Genomic DNA, 20,740 nt, shown 5'->3' with positions numbered 1-20,740 from the left:
GTTATTCAGTATATATGTTTATATATATTTGTTTTTATAATTATAATAAGATTGTTTTAATAGGCCCTTGACACAGGCAACATGGCCGAAATATGGCCCATGTCAGGTCCTTTATAAATAAAGTGCTTGTCCCAGTTTTGAAGGCCCTTGTGTGCTGCTTTTATTTTTTGCTTTGGTTTGGTTGGTGTACTCTTGATTCCTCCTATCCCTGGTTTATGCAGTTTTTCAGTCTGCATGTGTTTTGACAACTTTAAATAGTTTGTGTCATCTGCAAATGTAATCTCATTCTGATTTCCAGATCATTTATAAATATGTTAAATAGCACTGGACCCAGTACAAATCCCTGTGGCACTCCACTGTTCACCCTCCTCCACTGAAAGAACTGGCCATATAACCCTACCCTCTGTTTTCTGAGAAATAACCAATTTCTAATCCACAACAAAACACTGCTTCCTATCCCAAGACTTTTTAATTTTTTTCAGGAGTCTCTCATGAGGGACCCTGTCAAAAGTCTAGACACACTATGAGCCTCATTTTCAAAAGAGAAAAATGTCCCAAAAAATGTCCAAAGAGTATAATTGGAAAAAAAAGAAAAAAGAAAAAAATCCTTTAAATCGCTACTATGTCTAGATCAGAATGTATCCAGAGAGGACATTTTGAAGGCGTCTTGGGCAGTCTTACAGAATGAACGTCTCTAGTCCATAGCGTATAGCAAAATGGTTTTCCAGTGGCAGAAAGAAAAAAATGTCCTTAATTAGACCTAATATAAAAGTGTCTAGGGTAACAGCAAAGCTGTCTTTAAACCCATTTGCGAATTTGAGGAGTTAGAGTAGAGGAAGTGATATATTGATAGAAAGTTGAGAGCTCCTGGGATGCGTTACCATTGTTCTGTTTACCCTAATCTGAACCTTGTTCCCTTCACATTTCCCTCCTTGCCTCTTCTCTGTCTCCCCCCCCCCCCCCCCCACACCAGTCCTACCCATACCTTTCCCTCTGTTATCTCTTCCCCTTCCCCCACACCTCCCATTATACCCTCTTACCTGCAGTGTTCCTGTTTGTCCAGTCCCAGTTTGTCCCTGTGCTCTGTGCTGCTGCTGTGTGTGTGAGGAATGTTTGTTGGTGGGAGGAGAGGACCGAGTGCTGGTGTTGGGAGAGTGAGTGATTGTTGCTGTGTCTGTGTGTCAGGACTGTTTGCTGGTGGTGGCTGAGTGAGTGCTGGGCATTGTCTGTTTTTGGAGGGACTCACTACGCTCACTAGGTGCAGTAGGTGGAGGTATACACAGTCCTTAGTTTGAGATAGGTCAGTTGCACCTGTGGTGGTGGGAAATGCATGCACTGTTGGCTCACATTTAATGGTGGTGGAAAAGAGTTTGGAGGAGAGGCACTGCAGGAGATACCTCATCCCCGGGTATTTAGGTCTCGCTCCAGTTTCCTGGCTCTCACCGATGCCCAATGCCTCACAAGGCACTGGGCATCCAACCAGCTCTAACTTCTCCTACAGTCCAGGACCCTTAGGAACAATCCTATCCCTTTCCACCTGAAGGCTACCACCTCCATTGCTTTTCTGGCCACTAATAGTTTCCAGAATGTTCTTGTTGTGAACATCGGCCTCTCCCAGCCGGCCATTTCCAATGGCCTCACCCAGTTCCTTGATGCTTTCCTCACCCATACCTCAGACTACATCAACTTCCCCACTAACCCCAGGCCCTGCAGAATAGCATGGCTCAGTTTTACAGCAAAGATTGCTTTCCCTTGGTCATAAGCATCACTGACTGTACACACATCACACTCAGACACCCCCTCTTCCCACCGGGCAATAGAGGCCACCTATAGGAATAGAAAAGCATTCCACTCCATGAATATGCAAGTTGTGTGTGACGCCCAGGGGGAGATTGTGGATGTGTGTGCCTGATACCCAGGTTCAACCCATGATGCCAACATACTACAGTATTCTGGAATCTATAGCAGGTTCGACTGAGGGGAGATCACCAGCAGCTAGCTCCTTGGTAAGCGCAACAAGGACCACCAACTCCTTACCCCCTCCACCCACAAACCCTCAGCACTGCCTCCCTCCGTGTGTCTCTACAGCCCAGAAGTCCCACCCCACATCCACAAAGTACCCAGACCAGCCTATGCACACCCATGTCCCTCATTCTGCTTCCCCCCACAGGTGACAGAGTATACCCACAGCGGATCTGGCTCATGACCCTGCTAGTGCACCCACAAAACGTGGCATCATACAGCACACCGCTTTGGACAACTCAAGAACAGGTTCCTATGGCTCAATTGTTCTGGAGGAGAGCTTCTCTATAGCCCTGAAAAAGTCGCCAAGATCTTCATGACCTGCTGCATGTTTCATAACCTGGCCCAGCACTGAGGCCAGGCCCTTCCTGAGGAACCACAGACACAGTAACCACAGAAGCAGGCCCAAGACCAAGAAGACAAGGAGCCTCTCCCTTCACCCACACAGCAAAGTGCATACCAAATGGGGGTCCAAGCCAGGGAAAGACTCATACATACCAATTTTTAGAGAAGTTATTTGCCATTTATTGCATTCACCACACCAACCCCCACTCTCTCTGTGCATATCCCCTCCCCATCACATCCACCCACCACAGGCCATCCCTGAAAGGCTGTATGGCTAAACTCCCCTCCCCCTCCATCGACCCCTCTGTGAGGCACCTCTTGCAACAGCAGCATTGTCAGAGTCCTCCTCCCCCATGGGGCTTGCACTTCTCTCTCCTCTGAAAAGCAGGCCACCGGGCTGGCTGTGAGTCAGGTGAAGGTTGGCTGGCCTGGAGTACTGGTTCTCCACTAGTGGCTGCTGCTGCATATGCACACAGATCCTGGCACCAGATGTTATGGTGCACCTGCCTGAACTCCTCTCTCATGCACTGCTGCTCTTCATTTGCAGCCTGCTGTGCCTGCTGCAACTCCTCTCTCGGGAGCCTCTGCTGCAGCCTCCTGTGCACTGACCCCCTGATGCAGTAACTCCAACTTTTGCATAAGGTACTCTGCCAGGACCTGGGTCTCCGCCAACAGTCTGGTGGCCAACTGAGTAACCTGCCACCTTTGCTGTTGTACTCCCCCCTCTGCGGGTGGGGAATGGCTCTTCTGTATCCTTGTCCGTACCCCTGTTCCTATCTGCAAATGCTTCTGGGGGGGGGGGGGGGGGGAAGGGAGGTCCACAGCCGAGGGATCCTTTGGCTGTCCCCCTTCACAGTTGTCCTCTGCTACCACTTGCCAATATTGGCCTCCTGTCGAGGCCACCACTGGCACTGCCTCCTCCTCCCTCCTGCATACGTTGCTGGCTGGGTTCTTGGCCACTGGGTCCAGCCTCATCCTCTATCGTCACCTGCAAATCAAAAGTGAGGACAGTGTCTTTTGTTATGACCTAACCTGCACTATGCTGCACCCCTCCTTTACAGACCCCTTCACAGATCATGTTGAGGAATGCCACTCTCATTCAATTTGAAGATGTCTGCCTCTACATGCAACTAAATTGGAGCCAAGGGGTATGGGACACTGTGTACCAGAGAGACCAAAGTGTTGAACACAGGCAGGTGGGTAAAGAAAGAAGTTATGTGGACAGGTTACATAAAGCACAGTGACAGGAGCACAGTGGTGGGGAAAGCAGACATATATACTAATTAGAGATGGATCAAGGTGGAGGGGAGGGGGGACGCAGGCACTGAAATAGGACAACCTCAGAGCATCCCCACCCTACCGAGTAAATGCTCCTCCCTGTAGAATTATTGCCTCCTGGATGCAATCTATTCACCATCTATTCTGGTGTGCCTTCTCATCCTCTCCTCTACATACCTGAGAACCTGGGCCACACATAGGGGTGGTTCCCCACCCCCCATGTCCCTACCTGTGGAAGGGAGAGTGACAGAGAGAGAGAAAGGACTGCTTTCATGTGCCAAATGTACTTGAGCCCTCAGGCTGGGCCAAGGTGTCCTGGCTCATGGGAAAGGAAGGCATGGACTATCTGTTCCAAAGAGCTGAGGCTTCTGGTGTCACCTGGAGGGTTGGCGCCAGCCTTTTGGCGGACCTCTTGCTTCAGCTGGCACCACTTCCTCTTGCAGTCCTCAAACTCCCTGTTGCCATGATGGCCTGCATTCGGGGATGAACAGATGCCCCCCCCCCCCCCCCACTCCCTCAGCTTTTTTAGGTGCCATTCTTTTAAGAATAGGCAGTTTGAAAATTCTAAAATAGATGTTTATATAGCCTGCCGGGGACGTTTAGGCAGATGGACATCTATCTTTTGATTATGGGTCACAGCTGAAGACGTCAGGCATGGAGTCGATAACCACTTAGGCCACATCTGAAAACGTCTGCAAAGAATAGCTAGCAATATAGATGTTCTAATTTGATTACGGCCTCCATATGTAGATGTTTAGGATACATGGCATTTCTTTGAAGTTGAACAGTTTTGGGGATGTCTCCCCCTTCTTACGATGTTTCAAAAGATGGGGTGGGGCTTCTTATATTTGCAGACTTTCCATTCTCTCCCTCCATGATCAGCCAGGTGCACCTAAGAAGCCTTCAGTCTGATGGGTTCTGCTTTTTTGGCATAGTTTGCAGGTAAGCACAAACCTCTCATCCACCCCCTTCCCCTTCTGCTAGGCAGCTGACCCAAGACATGCTCTGCCCTATGTAGGTGGTAACCAAACACTCATTTACTTACTGCAGTACAAGATAGAGCACTGGAGCTTGTCAGTAGGAATGCAAGGAACAGCAGTAGACTCAGATACAATGATACTGATAAACACTGTTTACAGCTTATGTACAAATGTTCTCAAGTGGACGCACCCACTTGTAGTTTCCTGCGGAGGGGAAGGGGGAAGAGTCCATGGGAATGGATCTGTGCGCCATCTTTTCCACTAGTCTCCAGGTCAAGGGTTCCTCATCTTGTGCCTTGTCTCATGATTTTCATCTCACATCCATCTTCAGTGGCTTCATGGGCATCCACATCTGGTGCCTATGATTCCACTTTGCTCCTTATGTGTCTCCCCTGTAGGTTTCATTCCCTATTTGTGTGGTGAACCCATTCCCCTTTTTTCAGGTGCCCACCCATTCCCAGGGTTCAGAGAGGGCCATTTATGTATTGATTGTCATTTCCAGAGCAGTGAACATAATTCTACAATCCTCCATAGTTGTGCCAGTTTGAAAACTCTCTCAGGTCCTAAAAAACATTCTCAATTGGGGCAGAAGTGGTGCCCCTCACAGGCTCACGAGCATATGCAGGGGGAGGGGAGGACATCCACAGTTACAGTCCCTGCTTACATCCTGTGCAGGTGCCTCCGACCTGGTGCCCACACTATTTCCTTAGCCTATACTCCCAGATCGAGGCTACTTATTCCTATGGGCAAGCTCCCCTGCTGTTCAGTATCTGATTGTTTTGCAATTGTGATAAAATAAACATGTATCTAATGATTCCTTTCACTCCTGACTCATGTAGGTATAACCCACAGTTGCATATGGTTATTTTTCCTTTCCTCCTCACCAATGTATACCATTGCTAAAAAAATTCTCAATGTGTAAATATGACCCAGATGTTTGCAGGACTTTCCTGGCCCTCAGCCATGTTGGTTGTGGGTAACGAAGCCTGGTGAACAAGAGTAAACTATAATCTACACACTGCCTATGCATATCTGTGGGTTTGTACCAAGCAGATTGTTCGTGGAAGACAACATACCTTTATATTGAGCACCTCTGTGGTGTGTGTCCAAAAGGTGTGGGGCTGCAGGGTCAGGGGGTTTAATGGGTCTGGTCTCTTGATGCAGGCTGTAAGGATCTGACAGGAAAATGCTTCCAGTAGGCTAATTATGAGCCCAATCAGTACATGTGGCCTTCTACCTGGCCACAGGAAGACACCTATATACGTATGATCTGTGGCATGGTACACCTATGATGCAACCCAGATTCCGGCCCCCAGCATGGAGCTGGACTTGGGGACCCACATGCCAAAAGGCCACCAACATTTCCTATTTTTTTTAAAAATATCTTTATTGAAGTGCAGGACAAATCACAATCAAGAGCATACTGAGAATGTACAACAGTACTCAGAAACTGAGAAGAACAAGATATAATCAGCAACTAATCCATCCAAACAGCAAAAGATTATCCTGCCCAATTTTTTAAATTACCCAGCAGACAGACTCCCCACTCCCACCCATTCCTGAAGTACCTGTGAATCCCAGAAATAACGCCATGCTTGGCATGTCATTTTTTTTGTATTATTATTTATTTATAATTTGCAATTATTATCAAGACATACAATCTTTTAAGGTATAACAACCATTAATCCAGATGAATAACACAGAAAATCATTATAAAGAAATATATCATTTGGTGTCATTTTTAGTCCACATAGTGGGATCCAAGATTTTGATAACCAAAGGGAATTGGCATAAAAAAAGGAAATAATATCTAGTCACATTTAAGGCTTTACTCATTAACTATAATCCCTCTAAGGTGTATGGACTTGTCCAGTTCCCTTCCGGGCTTTAAGAAAATCACACAATTGTTTATCATCATAGAATACATACTTCTGATCTTTAAATATTACTAAGCGTTTACATGGGAAACGTAATTGAAAACGGGCTTGTAAAGAAAGCACTTCTGTCTTCATTTCTAGAAATTTCTTTCTCCGTTGTTGTGTCAATTTAGATATATCAGGGAAAATCGAGATTTTTCCACCAAGAAAATCTATGTTAACTTTCTGAAAATAGGTTTTCAGCAAGGCTTCCTTGTCTTGCAGAAATACAAATGTCACAAGCAATGTTGATCTCTGTTTTATCTCTTCCCTGGATTGCTCCAGGAAAGCAGATAATTCCAAAGCTGGTATTTCTTCTTTTGAGAGAGGTTCCTGCTGAGTTGGCTGTGCAACTTTCGTTGGCAAATAAAACACTTTTTGTAATGGAGGTAACATCTGTTCAGAATATTTTAATTGTTCTTTCAATAGTCTAAAGAACATCTCTCTCAGTGAAATCAAATCACAAACTGGAAAATTGAATATTCGAAGATTTAAATTTCTCATGTTATTTTCTAAATTTTCAATTTTCCTAGAGATCAAAAGTTTTTCTCCCAGCATTTGCGATTGAGCTTCTTGCATTTTAGACATTTCCTGATCGTTTTTCAATTGTTTAGCTGAAATAAGTTCCATCTTGCTTTTCATATCTTTTATTTGAGTGGAATTATTGAGTGATACCATAATAAAAGATACACAGACCTTGTGAAGGTTCTCCAGAGAAGTCCATATCGCCTCCAGCGATATTTCGGCCGGTTTTGTCAGTGGTTGGATCGCCTCAGCAAACAGCGAAATCTCTGCTTGCTGATCTGCGTCAGCCGCTGGGGCTCGAAATGGCTGGAATCCTTCCATTTTCTCTCCCATCTCCGTTCTTTCAAGCGGAGCCTGCCTCCCCTTCAGTGGTGTTCCGATTTCGCTCTCCGGAACTAATGCCCCGCTGGTTTGTGGGAATGGAGGAGTAGTAGGGCCTAGCGGGCTGAGCGAAATATCACTCTCCAAGCCTGTGCTTTCCCTCGCACTGGCAGCAGATACGCCCGCAGGAGTAGACGCCAGGAACGCAGCGATTGATGTCTGCCTAGGACCAGGGATTTCTGTCCGGGGGAGAGGAGGTCCCCTCGGTTTCAATTTTCTCTTCGGCATGCCCTTCTAGATATTCAAAAACAGGTATGAGGACATTTTTTTCCTTTTTCGCGCTGTCTAGAGAGCAACTAACCCTGCTTCCGATCTGTCGGCCATCTTGGATCGCAGTGCTTGGCATGTCATTCTACGAGAAGACTTAAGCCGCTCCTTTTCCCAGCGGCCCATCTGGAGCATCTTTTCATTCCAGTGTTGTAGGGATGGCGGATTTTCAGCAACCCAGTGTACTAATATGGTCTTTCTGGACAGCATTAGTGCCACACCGATGAAACAACCCTGAGAGGCAGAAATCCCATGACTGCACATAATAGATTCATCCCCTAAAAGAAACACTCGATAGGACTATTATTTATTACTAGTAAAAGAGGCCTGTTTCTGGAGCAAATGAAACGGGCGCTAGCAAGGTTTTCCTTCCCAACACCCCCCCCTTCTCCCTCCCACCCTACCTCTCTACCTACCTACCGACCCCTTCGCCGTTCTGACGCCATTGCTCCGCACCTCCTGAATGCACTGTACGCCATTGCTCCGCCCTCGGTGTGTGACGCCATTGCTCCGCCCTCGACATCATCATGTTTGACGCGAGGGCGGGGCCTCGAGACGGCGATTTTGGTGGCTTCACCACCATAAACCCTTCGAACCCGTTTTGATGATGGAAGTGACATCAGTGTCCTCAGAACGTTGAGGGTGAGTTTTATTATATAAGATGTATTCTACTACTGCATATGCACTACCCTGAATTGTATTATCTTGTATTATTGGCTATTACCTCTAATGCATATACCATCGCCCTCCTAATCCCTGTGAGCCTATCTGAACCTCCACCCCCTTCAGCTTATTCTGAGCATTTCTGCACCATAATCTGCTATGGCTCCTGTACACCTGCTCTTCTTGGCACTATCCCTTCCCAATCTGCTTCTCCTTATGAACCCACCTCCCACCGTAGGAACACATTGTTTTCCCTCTCTATTCATCACCTCTCTATCCCTCTCCTCACCATCTTTTTTTTCCATCCCCTTCTTCACAGCTCTCAACCTTCAACACTTCCTTCCTTCCATTCACCCCTCGCCTTTTCACCTGAATACATCTCGCCTTCGTCGCTGTCGTCATACCTCTCCTACTCCTGCTCTTGCTCTCCGCTGGCGACATTAATCCCAATCCTGGTCCCCCACATCAGCCCTCATCCTATTCGTGCAGGCCTTACCGTGATACCTCCAATTTTATTTCTATTCCTCTCCACCCCCCTTCTTCTCTGCCCTTCTCTTGTGCTCTATGGAACGCCCGCTCTGTCTGCAACAAACTTTCCTACATCCATGATCTCTTTATCTCTCATACCCTTCATCTGCTTGCCCTAACTGAAACCTGGATTTACCCCAAAGACTGCTTCAGTTGCGGCCCTATGTCATGGAGATTATCTCTTCTCCCATACTCCTCACTCAGTTGGCCGGGGAGGCGGTGTCAGGCTACTACTCTCACCCTCCTATAAATTTCAACCCATTCTTCCACTTCAGTCTCACTGCTTTTCTTCCTTCGAAGTACACTCGATCCGTCTGTTCGCTCCTCTACCTCTCCGGGTAGCAGTCATTTATCGACCCCCTGCTAAATCCCCCTCTTCCTTTCTTACTGACTTTGATGCCTGGCTCTCTTTCTTTCTTGAACCTTCATCTCCTTCCCTCATTCTTGGGGATTTTAACTTTCATGTTAATGACCCCTCTAACTCTTATACTTCTCAATTTCTTGCATTAACATCCTCTTTCAATCTTCAACTGTGCTCCACCACCCCTACTCACCAGAATGGCTACTGTCTTGATCTTGTATTCTTCTCCAACTGCTCACCCTCCAACTTCCTTGCCTCAACTCTTCCTCTATCTGACCATCATCTTTTAACTTTCACACTTAGACACCCTCCTCCTCAGTCCCATCCTATTCTATCCAACACGTTTAGGAATCTACAGGCTATTAACCCTTCTACCCTGTCCTCCAGTATCTCTAATCTTTTCTCTATTGCTATATCAACCAAATCCGTCAACGAGGCTGTCTCTTCCTATAATACTATTCTGTCATCTACTCTGGACACTTGCTCCTCCCGTGTCTCATCCTGTAAAACGTACCAAACCCCAGCCTTGGCTGACCCCTACTATCCGCTACCTACGCTGTTGTGCCCGCTCTGCTGAAGACTTTGGCTTAAATCTCGTGCCCATGCTGACTTCATACACTTCAAATTCTTACTGACCTCCTTCCAATCTGCTCTCCAACTTGCCAAACAAGATTATATCCAATTGACTAATTCTATTGGTTCGAACCCTCGACGTCTCTTTGCCACGCTAAACTCTCTCCTCCAAGTGCCTTCTCCTCCAACTCCCCCTTCACTTTCTCCCCAGACTTTGGCTGATTACTTTCACGATAAGGTTCACAAGATTAAACTTGAATTCGCAACCAGCTCTCCTCCACCCCCTCTTCCCTTAGTCCACTCTCTCATCACAGACTGGATTAAGTCAGACAAGCTTGACCTCTTATTCATCACAGAAACCTGGGTTCGCAACCCAAAAGACCCTATCATACTTGACCTATGCCCCCCTGGTTATAAAATCTCACACTGGACCAGAAAAAAAGAGGTGGAGGCATAGCGCTCATCTACAGATCAAGCTTATCCGCTGAACCCATTTCTGAAACCATTACACCACAACTTGAAATTGCTTCAATCAGACTTCAAAGCCCCACACTCTGTGACCATCTAACCTGTATCCTATTCTACAGACCTCCCACTAACTGGAACAACAACCAATCCACCTTCATGCACTTCATATCAAACGCATGCATCAATAATCCCAATGTATTATTAATTGGGGACTTAAACCTACATTTAGAAGATCTCAACTCTGCCTACACCCATGAATGTAAGGATCTCCTTCACCTTTGTAACCTCGACATCCCTCCTATACAACCTACCCACATCAAAGGGCACTCGCTCGACATCATCTCTTACAAATTCTCTACAGACCAAAACATCTACATATCTGATATCAAATGGTCTGCCACCCCCTGGTCGGATCATCACAAATCGACACTATCCCTACACTGGCGAAAAAAAGGCCAGCCTAAAACACAAGACCCTGTAAAAATCATCAGTAGAGGACGGACTGACAAAGAAGGTTCTGGTAACAAATCTACAACAACAACTGGTCTACAACCAAACTCAAATTACTTCCTTACAGAATGGGATAACAGGTGCAAACTTATACTGGACGAAATAGCCCCACTGCGCACTAAAATTCTAAGTAGGCACAACCCATCACCATGGTTTAACAACCTACTAAAAAAACCTAAAATCACAAACCAGGAAACTAGAAAAAACATGGTGTAAATAAAAAAAATAGCATCACCTACAATGCATGGAAGCAGTCACACAGGAATTACAAAAATGCCATCAAAAGAGACAAAAGATCCTACTACACACAAACAATTACAACCAGCGGCACAGACATAAAAAAACAATATCAACTCATAAAGAATCTACTTAACACCAAACCAATCACATCCTCCCCCTCAAACTACCCATCTGCTAACCAACTGGCAAAATATTTCAACGATAAAATCACCAATCTTTGCAGCATGATCCCCCAGGACTGTGCAAATATCGATACCTTTCTTGACAAACTGGATCCATACTTAGACGAAATTCCAGCCGACCGCTCATGGACAAACTTCACCCTCCTCACCACTAAAGAAGTACCTAGGACGGTCACTAAGCTCTCCAAATTGCACTGCCACCTTGAACCGTGTCCCAACTACCTAATGAAAGATGCCCCAGAACGCTTTATTACAGATCTCACCTCTCGCCTAAACTTCCTGCTACAGCAAGGTTCATGCCCTACTGAACATGGCAACATACTACTCACACCAATACCCAAAAACCCCAAGAAACCAGCGAGTGATGTCACCAACTACCGCCCTGTCACCTCCATCCCGTTGCTAATTAAATTGATGGAAAACAGGGTGACCTCTCAAATCAACGACTATACAAAAATTCTCCATTCTACATGAATCACAATCGGGTTTCGGCCCAGCCCACAGTACAGAAAGTGTCCTACTCATGCTAATATCCAAATTCAAACAGGAAATTTCACTTGGAAACAATATCCTCCTTCTGCAATTCGACTTATCCAGTGCATTTGACATGGTAAATCATAATATCCTAACCAAACTACTAGATAAACTTGGGATCAGCGGAAATATAATTAATTGGATAAAAGGCTTCATCACCTCAACATCTTACCAAGTTAAATCAACCACAACTATCTCATCTTCCTGGACACCAAACTGCAGTGTACCTCAAGGATCCCCTTTATCACCAATCCTCTTCAATCTTACGATGATCCCCCTAGCCAGAGCTCTATCCAGACATGGTCTTAACCCTTTCATTTACGCTGACGACGTCACCATATTTATTCCCTTCAAATCTAATCTAACAGAAATCTCCAACAAAATATCCTTGGGCATGAACATCTTAACCTCTTGGGCCAACGCCTTTATGATGAAAATGAACAAAGAAAAAACACAATGCCTAATCCTCTCATCTCCACACTCTGCGCTCCTCCCAACTAATCTTAATACATCTGACATCACAATCCCCATATCTGACAACCTGAAAATCCTTGGGGTGACACTAGTCAACCATCTCTCGCTTGAAAATCACGCAAAATCCACTACAAAGAAAATGTTCAACATGATGTGGATACTGAGACGTGTAAGACCATATCTCCCCTTGAATACATTTTGGAACTTGGTACAATCCACGGTACTTACTCACGCCAACTACTGCAATAGTATCTTCTTAGGCTGCAAGACCTGTAAAAACTTCAGACTGCCCAAAATACAGCAGCAAGACTCATTTTTGGCAAACCACAATTTGAATGCGTTACACCTCTTCGTAAAAAACTTCACTGGTTCCCTATCCGAGAACGTATCAACTTCAAGGTCCAAACATTAATCCACAAGATTATCCATGGTGAATCCCCGGGCTATATGCTCAATCTGATTGACCTTTCCACCAGAAACAAGTCTGAAACTTCGCAATCTTACCTCAACCTACATTACCCCAATTGCAAAGGAATCAAGTACAAAACATATTATGGATCTAACTTCTCCTTCTTAGGCAGCCAACTCTGGAATGCCCTCCCCAGACCTATCCGTTCAATCAGTGAATATCTTCCCTTCTGGAAATCGCTAAAAACCCATCTGTTCAAGCAAGCCTACCCAAATGACCCAAACAAACCCTACAAACCCATCTACCAACACATATCCAGAAGCAACGACAATGACTAAGATTACATCTCCCTTCAAATTCCCTATCCCCATCCCGTACACCACCTTCCCTCTCTTTCAGCATTCTAATATACTTAATTTATATTCTCTCTAGCAACACTATGTAACCCCTATTACTATGTAAGCCGCATTGAACCTGCTTTGAGTGGGAAAGCGCGAGGTACAAATGTAATAAACAAATAAATAAATAAATTGAATTTGCAACCAGCTCTCCTCCACCCCCTCTTCCCTTAGTCCACTCTCTCAACCCTCTTACCCCTGCCTCCTTTTCTTCCTTTTCCAAAATCACTGAAGAAGAAACTTTACTTCTTCTTTCATCCTCAAAACTAACCACCTGCCCCACTGACCCTATCCCCACTCATCTACTCAACACTATCTCTCCTGCTGTCACCCCTTTCATCTGTCATATCCTCAATATGTCACTTTACACTGCGACTGTCCCTGATGCTTTCAAACATGCCATAGTCACCCCACTCCTCAAAAAACCTTCTCTGGATCCTACCTCTCCTTCCAACTATCACCCCATCTCCCTCCTCCCTTTCTTATCCAAGATACTAGAACATGTTGTCCACCGTTGCTGCCTCGACTTTCTTTCTTCTCAAGCTATTCTTGATCCACTCCAATCTGGCTTTCGCCCCCTTCATTCAACTGAAACAGCACTTGCTAAAGTCTCCAATGATCTATTCCTGGCTAAATCCAAAGGGCTCATCCTTCTCAATCTTCCTGCTGCTTTTGACACTGTTGATCACAGTCTACTCCTTGGCATGCTGTCCTCACTTGGATTTCAGAACTCTTCTCTTTCCTGGTTTTCTTCTTATCTCTCTCAGCGTACTTTTAGTGTATACTCTAGTGGATCCTCCTCTTCCTCTATCCCGCTCTCAGTGGGTGTACCTCAAGGATCTGTCCTAGGACCTCTCCTTTTCTCCATCTATACTTCCTCCCTCGGTGCTCTGATCTCAGCCCACGGTTTTCAATATCACCTTTACGCTGACAACTCCCAGATCTACCTCTCCACACCAGAAATCTCGGCAGAAATCCAGGCCAAGATATCTGCCTGCCTGTCTGACATTGCTGCCTGGATGTCTCACCGCCACGTGAAGCTCAATATGTCCAAAACTGAGCTCCTTATCGTCCCACCTAAACCAACCTCTCCCCTTCCCCCAAGCTCTATTTCTGTCGACAACACGCTCATTCTTCCTGTCTCATCTGCTTGTAATCTTGGTGTCATCTTCGACTCCTTCCTCTCCTTCTCTGCACATATTCAAGAGATTGCTAAAACCTGTCGTTTCTTCCTCTATAATAACACCAAAATTCGACCTCTCCTTTCTGAGCACGCTACCAGAACCCTCATCCATACTCTCATCACCTCTTGCTTGGACTACTTCAACTTGGTTCTCACAGGTCTTCCACTCAGCCATCTCTCTCCTCCTCTTCAATCTGTTCAAAATTCTGCTGCACGATTAATATTTCGCCAAAGTCGCTATACCCATATCAGCCCTCTTCTAAAATCACTTCACTGGCTCCCTATCCATTTCCGTATACAGTTCAAGCTCCTCTTATTAACCTATAAGTGCATTCACTCTGCTGCCCCTCACCACCTCTCCACCCTCACCTCTCCCTACACTCCTTCCCAGGAACTCCGTTCACTAGGCAAATCTCTCCAAATTGCACCCTTCTCCTCAATCACTAACTCCAGACTCCATTCCTTTTATCTCGCAGCACCTTACGCCTGGAATAGACTTCCTGAGCCATTACGTCAAGCTCCATCCCTAGCCGCCTTCAAATCCGGGTCAAAGGCCTACCTGTTTGATGCTGCTTTTAATTCCTAACTTGTCACCTGCTCGTAACCTTTATCTTGTCTTCCTCTCTTCAATAGTCCCTTTCCCTGTGTGTCCTATTTGTCTGTCCTACCTTATCCCTTATTTGTCCTGTCTGTCCGTCCTGATTTAGATTGTAAGCTCTTTTGAGCAGGGACTGTCTTTTCTTCATGTTCAATTGTGAAGCGCTGCGTACGACTGGTAGCACTATAGAAATGATTTGTAGTAGTAGTAGGACCATTCAATAGGTATGTCAGTCACACGTTCCAAACAGCCAAGGACTCTAGTCCAAAATTACCACAACCTCGTACATTCCAGAAAGCAGTGAACAAGAGTACCCACTGTGCAATGGCAATGTACATAGATATCCAAAGGCCCATCTGCTTCCCCCTAGATCTAGTGATATAAGTTCCATGCAGTAGCTTGAATTGCATTTCTTGCAAGTTAGCACTAGGAGTGGCTTTAATGGCTGACACAAAACAAGTGGTCAATTCCACCTCAGACAGATCTTCCCCCAGTTACTTCCCCCACCACTGGGACAAGTGAGCAAATGAAGGAGAGGGACGGTGTTCCCTGCCCAAGGCATACCATGCTGCCAATTTGTTTGCCTGAGCAGGTAACTGACAAAAGAGCTTATCCAGGAGGGTAAAAACTGGGCCTCGACTGCCAGAGGGGAATCAAGGATGTGCAATAGTGTCGCAGCTGCAGGAATGTCAAGAAATCTGAGCGAGAAAGTTGCCACCGTTCTTGCACCTGCACAAACGATGGGAATGTATCCCCCTCTGGAACTGTAAAGTGAACAACAACAACCCCCCCCCCCCCCCTTGCCCACACCCTAAATTGAGTCATACCCTGTCCTGCAGGGAAACAAGGATTGTCAACCGCCGCTAAAAAGGGGGATTGACCAGAGGCTCCCCCAAGGCGAAGCCTCCACCACATCCATGCCTGACGGAGTGGGCGAAGCAGAGGCTGCAGCCTCCTCCCTCCCATACCCTGCAGGCAGCTGCAAAAGATTAAGAGCCAAATAGGGGTAAGAGCTTCCCATGTATATTGTGGCGCGTATTTGCAGACTCCCGTATGGAGCTTATAAATCCACCTAAGCAATGCTGCCACTTTATAGAGACGTAGATCTGGCAGATTGAGCCCCCCCCCCCAAACCGAGAACGAATCAATTTGATATAGCCAATTCGTGTCCTATAACCTGCCCTTTATATAACTCCTCCTCCTAGTGATCCATAGAGGCAACATCTGCAATGGATACAATATTTTAGGAAGCATGATCATTTTGACCAGTGCCACTCTACCTAACAGAGAGATTGGTAAATCCCACCAGCGACTGCATAGAGATTTAATGGTGTCCAATTTGTCCTGAAGATTCCTACGAAACACCATCTCCAAATCTCTGTGGAGGTAAACCTCCAGATATTTTAAAGTACCCGAAGACCATGCAAGAGGGAAGGTAGGCAGCCACTTACACATACACGGAGAGGTGACAGGCAAGGCCTCAGATTTTTCAAAGTTTATTTTTTGCCCTGAAAAAGCTCCAAATTGCAGAATGAGAGACACCAATTTAGGGACAGAGTCGGTAACCTGATCTAGATATATAAGCATATCATCAGCAAACAGATTAATTCTATACTCCTGAGATCCGACCCGAAGGCCCCTAATCCCAACAGAGTATCTGATTTTTGTAGCAAGGGGCTCCAGCAATAGTACAAATAGCATAGGGGATAAACGGCAGCCCTGCCGCGTGCCCTGTTCCAGAATAAATTCCGGGGTTAAAGCACCATTTATCAGGATTTGTGCTGTTGGGTGACTGTATAAAGACCGAACTCCATCTAGAAATTCTCCCATAATACCAAATTGAGGCAGTACCCAAAACAAATAGGCCCACAAGATCTTATCAAATGCTTTCTCTGCATCAAGGCTTGTTATAATAGCATCTCCTGGTTTACCTCCCAGCGTTAGCAGAGCCGATAACGAACGTAAAATGTTAGAACTGGCGTACCTGCCCGGCACAAAGCCGGCTTAATCTGCATGTATCAACTCAGGCAACAGCTTTCCCAGTCGTCGTGCTAGAATGTTGGCAAAGAGTTTAATATCCTGATTGAGGAGCGAGATCGGGTGATACGAGCCAAGCAGCTCCGCATCTCTCCCCGGTTTGGGAAGCACTACAATATGAGCATGAGCCAATCTCCCTCCTGCCTCTCCAAATGCACACAAATGATGGCAGTTCCTGGAAAGGAGGCCCAATTTTCCCGCCAAGGATTTTATAGAACTCAGGACCTAAACCATCAGGACCCGGTGCTTTTGCCAGCTTGAAGCACCGGATAGCCTGGCAAATCTCCAACACCTCAACAGGGGCATTTAAGGTGTCTCTTTGAGCATATGATAATTGAGTCAAATTAAGGTCCCCCAAAAAATAACTCTCTCTGTCCCTGGTCACTCTCCCCTTTGTCATAAAGAGCCGTTTAGAACCTCACAAAGGCGTTCTGGACATCCTCTACCAAATGTACCACTCTTCCCTCCTGTGTGTGCATTTTAGTTATTATCTGCTTCGCCCCTCTATGTCTCACCAGTGTAGATAACAGCTTCCCAGCCTTATTTCCCCATCGGTAGAAATTATACTTATACAAATGAATATCCTGAGTAGCCCTTGCATTTAAAAGGTCATTAATTTGCTGACGGACAGTACTGTGTTCCCGCCTCACTGCCTCATTCTTGGCTAAGGATGTGCTCGCCCTGAAGCTTCTGCAGCTGGTCAATCAGGGCCAGTAGATGTTGTTCCTGTTCTCTCCTGGTTTTCACTGTATAAGCCAGAATTTTCCCCCTTAACACCGCCTTGCCCGCCTCCCAATAGGTAAAGGGGTCAACCGAGTTGGAGTCATTATCTATGAGATAATGGTCCCAAGCCTGGAGCAGAAAGGTTCTAAAATGGGAGTCCAAATATAAAGTAGGATTCATATGCCATAGCAACGGCCCCCTTCCCTGATGCCAACGAATATCCACCCATACCAAGCAGTGGTCCGAAACTGCCCCATCAGCAATGTAAGCAGCTGCCACCTTAGAAAGAAGAGAGGGGGCCAGTAGCAGATAGTCAAGCCGCGCATGCACCTGGGAGAAAAATGTATAATCATGATTCTCTGGATGGAGCACCCGCCAAATGTCTAAAAGACCCAAGTTCACACAAGAGAAAATTCACACCCCTATCCTCTCATGCAGACGCCATAGGTTTCGCCGGACAACAGTCTATGAGGGGGTCCACGGTGATATTGAAGTCTCCCCCCCACGATTAACTGATATCCACTAATTGACACAAGTTGTGCTAGCAAACGGGAGAAAAAAAGAGTGGGAGTAGACATTAGGAGCATAAACTGAGCATAAAGCAACCCTCTCTCCCGCCACCTCTCCCACCCACAACACAAACCGGCCATCCAGATCCTGAACCAATTTGTGCACTGCAACCCGATGCTTTTTATTGAACAAAATAGCTACCCCCTTTTGTCTACCATTAAAGGAAGAGTAAGCTAGTGTTGAGAATTGAGGGGTCCCAAGCCCCCCAAGAAGGCTGGAGTGACCTTAAATCTGACTCCATCTCTAAATAGCACTAGTACTGGGGTAATCAAGGAGTTTGTGAAGTTCTAAAAGGAATTGCCACTGAGAGAGACGTTAGATCTAAGGGACCCGCATTAGTCCGCCTCTCAGCACTGGCAAGGAATAGATACCAGCCTTATGACAAACTGGATTTAGGTTACAAGTTATACAATGCAGCGAATGATAGCCTGATACAGCAGAAGCATTTATACTTACAGCCTTTCATCATTAAGTGAAGCCCACAAATCATCATTTGGAATGAGGAGTTTATTTGCCAAGGTATAAGTCAAATCAGTGATTGACAACAGGCACGTACAATCAATTAATTATAGGAATATAATAAGCTGCAAACAGGTGTTAATTATTTGCTAATCTTTTATAATTTCTTTTACCAATTAGAGGTTTTACAAGGGAAAGCAATTAGGTAATTTGTCAATTCTGCTGGACACATTGGTTTCCCTTGGAGAGAGAGTGCCAACCCTTTTCTCTCTAGCTTAAACCAGGAAAAACCCTGATTTTTATAGGTGCCCTCAGGATATGGGTAATATGACAGTAGATATACCTGATTGGATCTATGCTAATGTCATGGTTGTCACTGATTGGCTCATGCTAATGAGTAGCTTCTATCTTGCTACGCCTTTCCTTTCTCACACCAGCTGACCACAATCCTGCTCACAGGAAAGTCTCCCTCCTCTCTTGGACAGCTAGTTCCCTATTTTCTCTGCACCTGGCATGACTCACTCATTGCTCAACTTGTTTTTCTAACTTACATTAGAGAAAATTCCACTTTGTAACAGATACGGGCTTCCATTTTGTGCTGAAATCCTCCATTTTGTTTCCATATCTATTTACCTAACTTTTAGGCCTCAATCCGGGCTACAAACTAGGCCATACTTTTCCAGTAAGCTCCCAGTTATGTCAGCCATCAGATTTCTGACTCAGCCAAGGTCTGTAATGGCCTGAGCTCTATGACTGGGCCCTCCACCATTCCAGTGGGGGGGGGGGGGGGGGGTCTCTGGCTGTACCATAATTATACATTCCCCACTTGTCACCCCCTCTGGGGAGGGGTGACACAAAGCTCGTCAAGCTCGTCATCATCCATTCCAGAAGGTGGCAAGCTATCAAACGAGGGGGCGAGTTCTGGTCTTCATTGTTAGAAGGTATGGTGCAAGATAGGAAACTTCATTCTCAGGTGATATATTATTTGGGCATATGGAATTCCCTTTATATTACCCAATCCTTAGGGCCTTAATCATGATGTCATCTCTCTTGAGACTTACTCAAACCTGTAGTGAGACATGTTTCATGAATGGGACAAATCCATGAGTTCATCTACAAAATCTCATGAAGTATAGGTATGCGGGTAATAGCAATTTCAGGTGGATCATACTAATAAATACTTTCAGGTCTTTCTATGGCTTCTATTGTATCTGCTGCATAGTGCATGGGGAGATAATCTAATGTATGTATCTCAGTGGTCCTCGGAAGGATTAGTGGTTTTGATTAAGCATTGTTATGGTGGCTCAACAAATATATGGTTAGTACTCAGATTGCAGGCTGTTTTAGGTTGTAGGTATTCAGAATCCTTAAACAGGTCGGAGTGCCTGGACCTTACTATTACTCATCATTAGCATCCAATCATGAGCACTAAAAAGTGGATAGCAAGTATGAGGTTGCCTCATACAGCAAAAAGGGTCAATTCTAGGAAAATTCATATTAACAAAGGTCATGCATGAATTTTGACATATGCATAATGACCTGGAAGTATGGGAAGCATTTCATATATCCGTTACCCCACTTGGAGCTTAGTCAAACCTACAGAAAGACATGCAGCTTAAGTAAGCCTACACCAAAGTTAAACAAATACATAACTGGTTGATTCTAACAGGGTTTACACCTACATTATGATATCTTAGCCAGTATTAGGGTGTGATGTTACCCTTGTATCTGAGCAATATCAACTTCAATTTAAATTACATAAACAGAAATAACGGGGAAACTCTTAGAAAAACAATTAGAACAATAAAGGAAATAATAGGAAAATAAAAATAAAACCTTTTCAATATATAGACAGGATTACTGCTAAACTGAAAATAAAACAAAATATGAATCTATAATGTCCCTAAACAGCAACAGTAAATCTCAAGTTGGTTCTGAATTCTCTTTCATGGATCATGGTTGAGACGGTGGAAGCGCTGAAGAATCTGGACGGAGATCTGGAAGATCTAACAGGGCTGGATTTTTCACAGCAACTTGGGCAAAGAATCAGTAGAAGTGACAGTCTTAATACTAGGAATTGGGATTTGCAGAATGTATCCCCACTTCTGGCTTGCAT

The 20,740-nt window shown here is 45.3% G+C and overlaps 1 protein-coding gene and 1 long non-coding RNA gene across 3 annotated transcripts in view; one reads left to right on the top strand and one right to left on the bottom strand.

The window, feature by feature from the left end:
- Positions 1-20,740, bottom strand: part of PARL (presenilin associated rhomboid like) — a 598,848-nt gene that overhangs the window by 109,903 nt on the left and 468,205 nt on the right. The gene's annotated exons all lie outside the window — the stretch shown is intronic.
- Positions 8,270-19,576, top strand: LOC115479286. Its single transcript, XR_003943643.1, has 3 exons — positions 8,270-8,377; positions 15,038-15,039; positions 19,566-19,576. It is a non-coding gene; the product is annotated as an uncharacterized LOC115479286 (long non-coding RNA).

Source organism: Microcaecilia unicolor, chromosome 10, assembly GCF_901765095.1.
Source record: "Microcaecilia unicolor chromosome 10, aMicUni1.1, whole genome shotgun sequence".
Classification (NCBI taxonomy): domain Eukaryota; kingdom Metazoa; phylum Chordata; class Amphibia; order Gymnophiona; family Siphonopidae; genus Microcaecilia; species Microcaecilia unicolor.
This window is presented reverse-complemented; position numbering and strand designations above follow the sequence as displayed.